Source organism: Symphodus melops (genome assembly GCF_947650265.1).
Source record: "Symphodus melops genome assembly, chromosome: 4".
Lineage (NCBI taxonomy): Eukaryota > Metazoa > Chordata > Actinopteri > Labriformes > Labridae > Symphodus > Symphodus melops.
The window spans coordinates 28,030,474-28,041,874 of NC_136694.1; the positions used below are offsets into that span (position 1 = coordinate 28,030,474).

The window sequence follows — 11,401 nt, forward strand, 5'->3', positions numbered from 1 at the left end:
ACTTTACATGAACTCAGGAGACACCGCTGCACACTTTTATGTGCTTTTCCAAACTGCTGACATTTAGATCCCCCCCCCCGCCTTTTGTGTGATTAAAAATTAGTTTGGAAAAGGTCAAAAAAGGTAAATGGACTCTGGGCTGCAATCCTGTTTGGCCTTATAAACAAACTAAAGCTGCTTAACAAAATCAGCCAAGTTAAAAATACCTTGGAGATAAAAAATCAAGTGTTGTGCTAAATAACACTGGCAATGATCGCTCTGTGTTTACAGCACTAATGTGGTCTAAAAACCTCATTCATAACTACAGGGAGTGAAGTGTCGGCCCGACTCGGTGTTCTCTTTAGTGCCTATAAACATCCTTAATTGAGCATCTGTTTCAAACTGTTTCTAAACACACGTGAAATATAACTGCAAACATGAAACTATATCACAGGTGGAGAGGGACAGATAAACAAAAAAATAATCCTGGATATAAAACATGGCATACGGCTGCTCCTGAGACTAATAGTTTAATCCATTGACTGTGAATATGAACGGATGAAGCCTGAGTGACGTCATCCATCTGTTACTGCAGGAGCGTCCGGGGAGTCATCGGCCGTCGCCGTCATCAAAATCCTGTCTCAGCCTAACTTTCAGGTTTTTTGCCTCTCAGGTCAGCTTCACACTCAACTATGGCTAACATGTATTTATTAATATTTTCAGTAGCACCTAGTAACTAAATTAGTGCATGTCCATGGGATTCTGTTTGTGGATGTGTACTGTGTATACCAGCCTGTGTGTGTGTGTGTGTGTGTTGCATGATTTCACAGAGTGTAAAAACCAAATTTCCCTTTGGGGATCAATAAAGTCAATCTTCTTCTATTTCAATTATATTGATTCCACCTCTGTTGCTGTCATATGCTGCGTTCAAGTTGAACAGGGAAGTGGGAGATTCCAAGTCAACAAGAATGCCTCGAGTTGCCGAGTTAGAATCCAACATGGCTGCTCCGTGCATCAACCTTACGTTAAAGTTGTCACTATCCTGTATATTAGCCGCTTGCTCCTCTTTTTGAGTGATCAAATCAATCACACCGATGGTCTCGTGTAAGATACTCCTGGAGGTATCAATGTTGTTTTTTTTCCGACTTGCAACTGGAACACGCTCAACTCATTCCCAGCTCCGAGGTGAATGGAACGCCATCAATAATGTTTTTCCTTGAGTTTGATTCTCCTAGCGTCTGATTGGCTAACGGTGGGACAGTATAAAGTGCTGCACAGAAAGTTACACTGTAAAAAGCTAAACTTCTTCAATATGCGTGTTTATGTGACTCCTGCAGAAAGCCTCAAGTGGACACTTGGAGAATGCAGCTTTTTTTTTTGCACTTCTGCATCTCCTTCATTTTTCAACACCGGAGGTTGTCTCTTGGTTAAATCAAAGTAGAGGAAGATTAATAAAGATACACACACACACACACACACACACACACACACACACACATACACACATACACGCCCTTCCAGAACAGAACTCAATTACCTAAGTCTCATTTTTCATTTTTGTCTTATCACTGAAAGCGTGTACAGAGGACAAAAAGACAAGACATTACAGGTATTTATTCAAACACAATTTGTTTATACCGAGAGTTGTTTTCAGGACAAACTCAATGGAAAGCTCATTCTTTAAATTGACAGCCGTAATCATGTAAATTAGAGTTATTCCGGGCACAGTTTGAAATAAAATGTAAATTTCCCATAACACACATGCCCTCAAGGTATTAAAATGCTGCAGAAAACAGCGGTTCTTTCATTATTTCACAAAGAGGGGGGGATTTTCTGTAAATGTTAGGGTGCCACTCCTGAGCAGCATCTGCTTTGCATTTTGATTAGCTCAGAGCTGCTTCCAGTGCTGGAACATTTCTGGGCCTGATCGGGCTTTTTGTCAGGCTCCTTTGGGAAAATGAGAGCATGGAGCGGAGGAGGCAGAACACGGGCCGGCTTCGCGGGGGAACAGCTCTGTGGATTGTGAAATTCACTGTCAACACTAATTATGTAACCTGGATACAAGCAAGGCATGTCGTGATGTCACTTCTGGCTCTCCTTATCTTTTTCCTGCTGACGGGCTGAGTTTGGACACTCTTAGTAAGAATAGAGATGTGATAAGTCAAAGTTTTGAACCTACAGCAGATCACAGCGAGAGCGCTGACTCAGACGCTAAGTGATGTAACACTGAGGACACGTTTTACATCAGAACTAACCGAAATGAACTCCTTCAAAGTAAGGCATAAAATAAAATAAATAAAACCACAGTACACACCTATATTGTGTTTTTACACTTACACAGAGATGTTTAACGAAGAAAAACAACAACACTAAACAGCGAAAACTAAGAAAGCGTCTAAGAGAAGGAGGATGAGGACAGGCTGACGAAAGGCTAAAGGCTAAAGGCTAATGCTAACGCTAACGTTAGCCAAACTCAGCAGACTACGCCCGCAGTTGACCTGCACACACTGTCATCCTGCGTTTTCAGTGTTTTTCTTTAACTGTAGACTCGTCCGTATTCGAGCGTTTGTTGAGCCCTACGCTCAAACACAAAACTGTTCATGTTCACGGAAGAGCTAACCAATCAAAAACAAATAATAAATGAAAACAACAATGAACATGCTGTCCACTTGAACATTTGACCAACGAGAAGAAGTAGTTCCTGCAGATGGAGACCAAATGAAAGGGGAGACATAATTTAAACCATCCCTTTAAGTAAATTATAGACTTTAAGCTTTACTGCTTTAAACCAATGCTCTGCCTGTTTACAGCAGCCTCCTGGGTAACAAACAGTTTTCCACGGTCGGCCACGCGTTGGTCCAGTAAACAATGACTCTTTTGTGGAGAGAAAAACTTCAGTTCGGCCTGAGAAAGCTTTCTTTCTACATTCGTCACCGCAGTTCTGATTAGCTCACAGGTCATTCGCTGTTCTCATGTAAAGGGGGGGAAATGGAGGATTTTGTTGAGAGAAAAAAAAGCAGCACAATCTCTTAAAGGAAAACAAAAAAAGGATCATTGGTGGGAAATGTCATTGCTAATATACTTTCATTGACTCAATAATTATTCTTCATTTCTAACTGGAGCAAATGGAGACAAATCTTAAAAGGTTCCGTTAATTTTTTTGAGAGATTTTAATATTTCCACCTTGTTTCTTGGCTGATTCCTTAAAACCGTCCCATTTCCTCACACTAATACTTAAACAGAAACCCAAAAAGTTTCTCACTAACAAAAAAAAAAAAAAAAAAAAGAAAGGTCCTTCTCAGAATCAAAATGACAGGTACTCTAGGCAACCGTCTTTGAAGGGAAGGCATTTGGACAAGCCATCAAACAGACTCCGGCTTAGAAAAATAAAGAGCCCCGAGAGTGGAGCACTGTGTGAAAGCTATTCTTGAGGGGAAAATAAGACACATCACAGAATAGAGAGATGAAACCAACTCCTACACACCCTGTCCCTGACCTACATAGAGCTCTGAAAACGTGGACTGACTGTGGGATGTTGTACGGAGGAACGAGTGACATGTTTGCATTTTGCACAGGTGATCTGAGGGACACAAGGACACACGTCTGCGGCGTGGCATCCTGCAGAAAAACATGTTGTTTTTTTTCTTTCTTTCTTTCAAGTGAAAAAGTTCTTAGATTTGGGGTCATCTTGTATTTTTCCTCCACTTTTATGAATGCAGCTTGTGAAATCTTGGCTTGACTTATTTCTTTTTGGAGAGTTGGCATTTCAGTCATGTCTCCAGCACCTCTCAGGTTCCTGTTTGCAGACCAGTATGGAGCTCAGAAATACAATCTGCTTTAAAATCTCAAGTTTAGTGACACGGTTTAGAATCAGACAAAAAAAAAAAAAGCAGGTTTCAAATCAAAGCTTTTGGCCTGGATTTCGCAGATCAGCTTACCTGGATATTTAGTTCTAGCCACTGATTTACAGAGTGCAATGTTTCACCAGGACTCGCAGTAGTGATAATGACGGATGGATGGAATGTTTGACCATCTGCAGGCAACCTTTGCCGCCATTGGTCAGCTGCATTCGGGGGTATCAATAGACAATGGCAGAGAGCAGCAGCAGCTGGTGACGACTGAATAAACACCATTTGGAAAATGGAACAGAAAGTCACAGAGAGAGCTGCTTCTTAAAGCTCGTCCTGAACAGAAGACGACATGCCAAAACCCTCCTCAGACAACAAGAGACCAGTCAAACACTGACGGCGACAAACGGTGCCAGGCAGAGACGTTGATCCTGCCTCGGGCGCTTCTTCCTGCCGTCAACTTCCTGGAGGACTTCTCATCAAGAGATACTAACGTCACAGGAGACTGGAATCAGCTCCTGGAGAACTGAAGGAACATCTCGTTCTGATGAAACACATCAAGATCACATCGAGGAGACGTTCACAGACATTTGGTCCTTTCGCTTTCGCTTGATTATTTAGTCGGATGAAAAACGATCAAACTCTGAAGAAGCGAAGACTATTGCATTATACATTATGATCGTGATGAATATTTAAAATGTCACTTTCAATTAATTTCTGAGGACTGTTTCGCCGAAGGCTGCGTTGAATATCCAATCAGCGTAAAAACACAACATAATAAGAGTGTTTTCTATGCATATCTGACACAGTCGACTCTCACCTTCCTCCAGGTTCGCCTTGTTCAGACGGGTGTTTATTAATAATGTGCCACTCTCTCTGGCCTTCACGTGCCCTCTGGTAGAGAGCAGCTCTTCAGTGATGTGCTGCTGCTGTCACCTTAGTCAAGGACACAATGGGACCTGCCATCTGCCATGTGTGCACACAGCACAATAGAGCGCTGGACTAGTGTTTGTGTGTGAGCCGCACTCAGCAACAACAGGACTGAGATAAGAATGTCCCGGCTGTGTTGACTACATGATGCATTGGAAGGTCAGATAAATGCATTTCAGATTCGACCGGGGGAGACGGCGCAGAGTCTTTGTCTTTGAGGAGCTCTCCCTTACAGTTTTCAGCCGAGTCGACGATGACTAATAAAACCTGTAACACGAGGCGATTATGTGATGATTCAGAGTTTCTGGATCGCAAAAAACCCAGAGACTCAGCGACCTGCACTGCTCCTCCTGAATTTGAAAATGTATGAAAATAGAAAATACGGAGCAGTTGAAGAGATTCCTTCTTTCTTAGCGTAGATCATCAAGCAACAGCTCGTCAGTGTTCAGATGTAAACTCGCTCAGAGTACACAGGTTCAAATCTGTGTTTTACAGAAGCTGGAGTAAAGAGGTCTAACTTTGAGTCAAGCTAACGACAGGCTGAGAGCTGGAGCTGAGGCGGGTTTTAAACCTCCCGATAAACCACATGAAGATCAGTATACTGAGAATATTTGTACACAGATGACGCTTTTATTCTGCGAGTGAATCACTGCCTCCGCCCAACTTAATAACTTTATCTGTCACCACCCGTAAGATCAAGTACGAGAAATTCCTCAAAGCTTCAATATGACGTTTCCTCTGCGTGGGTGAGGAACCTCATCTATAACATCTGAGATCCCATAATAGAAGAACGGCGTGCTCTACAGCGACAAAGATCTAAAAGCTGTGATGTAAACAGTGTGTTAAAATGTCGGGTTTTTTTGATGCAGCGGATTGCCTTTGGCGTCAGTCATTCCGTCTGATACGATGTCAGACTTTCTTCAGGTATCAAACCTGCTTTCACTAAAAGAAACACAGCTGAACGTTGGTGGCGTCTGTCAACTCAGACATCACATCAGGAAAATATACTCCCGAATTCAAGCTGTCGTGCGTTTCTTTTAACGTCTGCCAAAGCTAATCTGCCCTCCATTATGTGGATGATGAGGAGTCAAGACTGTAGAAACAGTAAAGTCGTGAAAGTTTCGCCCTGATACACGATGAGGTGATTTATAAACAGAGTGTTTTCATGGCATATTGTGTGACTCCCTTCTTTTTTATAAAGGCTGATGATGTCAGTGAAACGTCGGTGTGTTTTCTCGAACAGGTTCAGAGACTTCAAGTTCATCACATTTATTCAGGATGAATCAAATGTGTCATCCCATGAATGCAAAAAAAAAAAGAAAGATGAAAATAATGAACCCTGACCCCATCGGAGGAAGACTCAGTCACACCTCCACAGTCACACACTGATGGTCGAGGCTGCTGTGTGAAGTGACCATTACAGGTGACTTATCCCATCTGTATCTAACTGTGACTTGTGTTGTTCTTCGTATCTAACCGGTACTAACACCCTGACACTTCTTCTTCTTTAACACTTTATTCTTATTGATTGGTTAAATGGTTTGGTATAGTTGCACTGTCATTATTTGCTGCTCTGTCTGCCCTGAATTCCCCCCCGGGGACAAATGAAGTTTTTTTTAATTGAATTTGAATTGAATTGAATTGAATCCAACGAAGCAGCAGGAGCAACTTAGAGTTAAGTGTCTTGCCCAAGGACACGTTGGATCATGTGGCTGCAGGAGTTGGGAATCTAACCCTCGACTCGACCAACTGAGTCTCTTATTCTGATAAGTATGGGTACCTACAAGTGTCATGTTTGGATGCAATGTGTGGACTTGAGTATCCTTGTTTGGAGCCTTGATGCACTTGCACACAGGGTCATAAACCGGAGAGATTGTCCCTGTGACACAAAGCTTCAAACATGTCTCCTTAAAGTTCACACGAGATCCTTGTGAAGGTTGAACGTTATTCACAAAGCTGTTCAGGATGAAGCGTCTTGTCAAAAGCTGACGAGAAAGAGGAGACGTGTTCTCCAAACAGCAGATCAGACTCGTGCAGACACTTCCGTCCATCTCGGAGTTTTTTTTCAGTGCAAAGTGAAACATGCATGTTGAGCTTCTCTACGTGTGGTTACCTCCACAGGTGCATCTGATCATGAATCAATCCTCTCTCACCTGCTGATATCACCATCACGTGAAGAGGCTGCTGTGATTTCAAAGTGTTTATAATTAAACTGTCTGACGAGATTCTGTGGGGTTTTTTAATACATTTTGTTGGATTGACCAATCACAGCTTCTGTCCTACCTAACAACTGTGTACATGATAAATCATAGTATTCCAGTTTCTGATCACTGCCTCGTATTATTTACACAGGCGCCTACGATGGTTCAAACTGCAGCAAACATACATGTTCAGCACAGACCTGAAAAGGTCAACGTCTATAAACGTCCCTTTTTGGATGGCGGGAGCTCAGTCTGTAGGGACTTGGGCTGGGAACTGGAAGATCGTCGGTTCGAGTCCCAATGCGGACCAAAAATATGGGAGTTGGTCTGGTAGCTGGAGAGGTGCTAGACGAGCACTGCCGAGGTGCCCTTGAGCAAGGCACTGAACCCCCAGCAGCTCAGGGGGCGCTTCCAGTGGGGTCAGCCGCCGCACCCTGACATCTCTCCATTAATGCACGTCCACAGGTCCTGCTTGTGCATGTGTGAGAATCAGGCCTGTGTGTGTGTGTGTGTGTGTGTGTGTGTGTGTGTGTGTGTGTGTGTGTGTGAGAGAATCATGTCTCTACAACAACAATGTCCCCCTCTGGGATTAAAGAAGATTAATAAATATATAGATTTAAAAAAAAATCTAATTCTTTGACTACAGAAAGACAGAACTCAGTTTCTTCACTGTTCCAGTGGTAAGACGCTGACACACCTGGTTGAGGCCAAACCTGTGCAGGTAGATCAGCTGTTCTCCAAGTAGCAAAACCTGGTTTCTCCAAATCCAGAGAAAGGCTTCTCTCTGTTTCTGAACTCTGCGTATGATGTTTACTGTACATGCACAAACACAAACACGGGACATTTAACAAAACACAATTAAAACCATGATACTCGAGTCCACGTCTGTGTCTGTGCATCAATAAAAAAGAACCAATAAGTGAAATGCCTGATCAAGTTTCTTCCCCACCATTACTGACAACTTTTGGACATGTTTGCTTCAGATGACGTCATCAGACGAGCTGTCAGTAAAACAGACAAGTCGGGTTTTTACTGGCAGGATGCAAGTGTGACTTCCAAACATCCCTGACTGTATCCTTCGATGGGTTAATTATCTAAAACTCCCAGAGGAATGTAGACAGTGTGTAATGTAGCCCAGCAGTAAACATTTGGCAGGCGTGTCACCAGTATCAAATGACTGATTGTGTACTTGAGCACCAAGGCCTTTGCACGTGTACATACGAATGCATGAGAGCCAGTTTTGGTGGGGTGAATGTGTGGCAAAAGGAGAGAGTTCCCATTGATAGTGGAGTCTTTGTGGTAGCTTCAGGCCATGCATGCAAGGATTGTAAATGTCTGCTTGAAGTGCTGCACTGTGACTAAGGAGAAAAAAAATCTGATACAGTGAGTCCATGGAGCTGGAGGAGGGAGGGGGGGGGGCACTTGGACATCCGGCAAGTGAAGCAGAAACAGTGCCCTAGCTTAAAATGCAAATGACTTGGTCAGAGGTCCTTTCTCACCCCCTTTCCCCTCCCTCTCTTTTCTGTTCAGAGCACAGGGGCAGCGTGAAATCCATCCTGGGAGGGGCTATTGTACTCCGGGAAGCAACCGTCAAGAGTGGAACTGTTCGGGCCAAGGGAAATCTCTTTTTATAGCCCGAGGATGTGGAGGAGCAGTGCAGCTGACCAAGAGGTGAGCTTCCCAGACGAGCCGCCCCAAATCTCATCCCTCATCCTTTCCTGGTGTCTGTGTCTCAGGAGCTGCTGCTATCACAACAAGGCCTCACGCTTCTTTAGCCCCGGCTGGCTCAGGTTTAATCGTCCGTGATGAGTGTGTGCTCTGCCAAAGAGGGCCACACGTGGATCTTCTGCTTCCCGTCCTCTCCTCCTCTGCCTTCTCTTGTCCTCTGTGAGCGGCTGGACTCTGCAGGCACAAACCAGCACTCCCACTAACAACCCCCCCTCATACTCCACTCCATCAATGGACAAAAGCTGCTGTCTTTGCAAGCATGCTAACCGTGCTTAGAGAGAGAGGAAGGAAGAGGAGGATAGAGAATACAGGAAGGAAAGAGGGGAAAGTGTTTCCAGGACAACAAACATAAACGCCTCTCACCTCCTTGTCCTCAGTGGTGTGTCCTCCGAGAAGCTTCAGGCACTCCCTGGTGACCCTTTAATCCTCCCATAAACTCTGTGTTTTCACTGCACGCCCGCCTCCAGCTCACTCATCTTTGTAGTCTCCTGCGAAGGCTGCTAGTAGCTGAAACAGATTGGATTCCTCCTCTGCTGTTTACTTTCCCACAACTTCTCCTCCTGCACCGTGTGCACTGGCAGCTCTAGATGAGGTAACCCTTTTTGCTCCCTCCCCCTTTTTCCTCTCAGCCTCTCTCTGCTCCTCTGCATGTGTTCCTCCCTCTTATCTCCCCCCCTCTCTCTTTTTTAAACATGGGTCCCTTTCACCCCCTCAGTCCCTCCACTCTCTCATTCTGTCCTTTTCTTTTTGGTTTCCTCCCCTCTATCCCAGACCCCTGCTGCTGCCCAGACAAGCAGCACAAAGCAGGGTGAGGGCTCTCTCTGCAGCCGGGCCAATAGCAGAGTGACAAAATCAAGCGTGCAGCCAATGACAGGCCCTGTAGGTGGTGTTTGCACCAATCAGAGGAGAGCCTCGGGAAAAGTGGGCTGAACAGAAGGAATTAGGGGTAACGCTGTGTGAGAACACTTCCGTGTGGGACTGAGCTTGTCTGAACTTGATACAGCTGATTGATTGGCGGGATTTAAAGGGAAAATGATGCAATTACACACGTGAGGTTAAGTGTTAGCACATTGAATTAATACAACAAAAGGGATTTACTTGGTGAAAGGCAAGACTTTATTGTGAAACATCGTCGTGTCCAGCCTATTTGTGCAAGTTATCAAGGCTGAGACGACAATCAAGATTCATTTATCGACTAATACGAAACCAATAACGTTTTTATACAACCTCATTGATGTCTGTCTGACTGTCTCTGTGGATGTTGTTGTATCCGTGCATGGGTGTTACCTTGTTACATTACAAAGTTGACTCAGCTGACTTCATCTTTCATCTCTTACATGTTTCAGCTGGTCCTGAAGAAAATACAATACAGTAAGTGTCAGGTTAAATAACTAATTACAGGTGAATGTGTGCATTGTTAGCTTTTATTTACATTTTATTATTGGATGTTTTGGTTCTTTTTACTTTGGGGAGTCAGCAGGAGAACATGGACCATGACCAGGAACATGCTGGTTGGTGTGGATGGATACTGGAAAAAAACTCAGCTAATGGATTGTACATCATTCAATATCTCTGTGAATTGTTCTTATTTCATTAAAGTTATCTGAAACAAATGATGTTCCTTCTCTGCTCCATCCAGTGGTCACATGACAGGCTACGGATAGATAAATACAGAGGCTATATTTCACTGTTATGTATTAAATTATAATTATACTAGAAGTTACTAATGTAACATACCTGGGACAATTAAATGTTAGAAATAATTATTTAATATAAACACCTTGTGTGTGTAGCCTTTGCTTTAGTTATCTGTTTAATATTTATAAAGATCATGGTTAAAATGATGCATTGATAACATGTCTGACCATTACCGGTCAAGTTTTGGATATTAAGGAACAGGAGTTTCCTGGCCAAGACGGTAAATTTAACAGCCATGTGTCTGACGTTTATAACAAATCCATCCGTTTGAAAATCGGTTGAAATCTGATCAAGTTAGGGTTATTTAAATAGTACACGTACCGTTGAGATCAATGCGCTGAGCGGGGCTAGCTGTCTGACCCAAGATGGCCGCCACGTTGCTACGTCGCTCCCCATCGACCCGAGGACATTGACGAACAGCGCGAGTGAGACCTCTAGTGTTTATATCATCTATGGTCATGAAGTCCTCCTGTCCCACATGTCTCCGCCCCACCCCCCCTCTCATTTCTTTCTCCATCCGCTGTCCAGTCTCTACAACAGGGGTGTCCAAAGTGCGGCCCGGGGGCCATTTGTGGCCCTTGAGTGGATTGTTTGTGGCCCTTGACTTCAAAATGAAGAATCAGAAGATTTTGGCCCCAGGCCTCATCAGATGGCATGTTTCGTTCTTTTTTTTCTTTTTCATGTTAGCGAGGGAGACCTATAAAAGCCTGACTATTCTTTCCAAAAAATTAGAACACAACAGTTTCCCCACTGCAATTAGTTATTGTGTATTTACATTATTTTTTGAAGAGGTCAAAATACAAAAAGTTCCTTCCAATATTTAAAAAAAAAACAACAAAAAAAAAACCTGTGGCCCGTGAGCGATTCTAACGCGACAATTTTGGCCCGCAAGAAAAAAAGTTTGGACACCACTGATCTACAATAACACTCACTCAATAACACTAACAGCTCAAAAGTGGAGGGTCCATATGGCTTGGTGGTTCCGACGTGCACGGAGGCTGCGTTCTGGTCGCCGTG

General features: G+C 43.7%; 1 protein-coding gene across 3 annotated transcripts in view; it reads right to left on the reverse strand.

The window, feature by feature from the left end:
* Positions 1–9,929, reverse strand: part of arhgef10la (Rho guanine nucleotide exchange factor (GEF) 10-like a) — a 136,533-nt gene extending 126,604 nt beyond the window's left edge. For 2 of the 3 annotated variants that reach the window (XM_079341946.1, XM_079341944.1), the window contains exon 1: positions 9,050–9,928. The gene's annotated coding sequence lies outside the window, so the exon portion shown is untranslated. Of the gene's footprint in view, positions 1–9,049 lie in introns of all 3 variants that reach the window. The other variant, XM_079341945.1, reaches the window with a different exon arrangement.
* Positions 9,930–11,401: the final 1,472 nt, after the last annotated feature.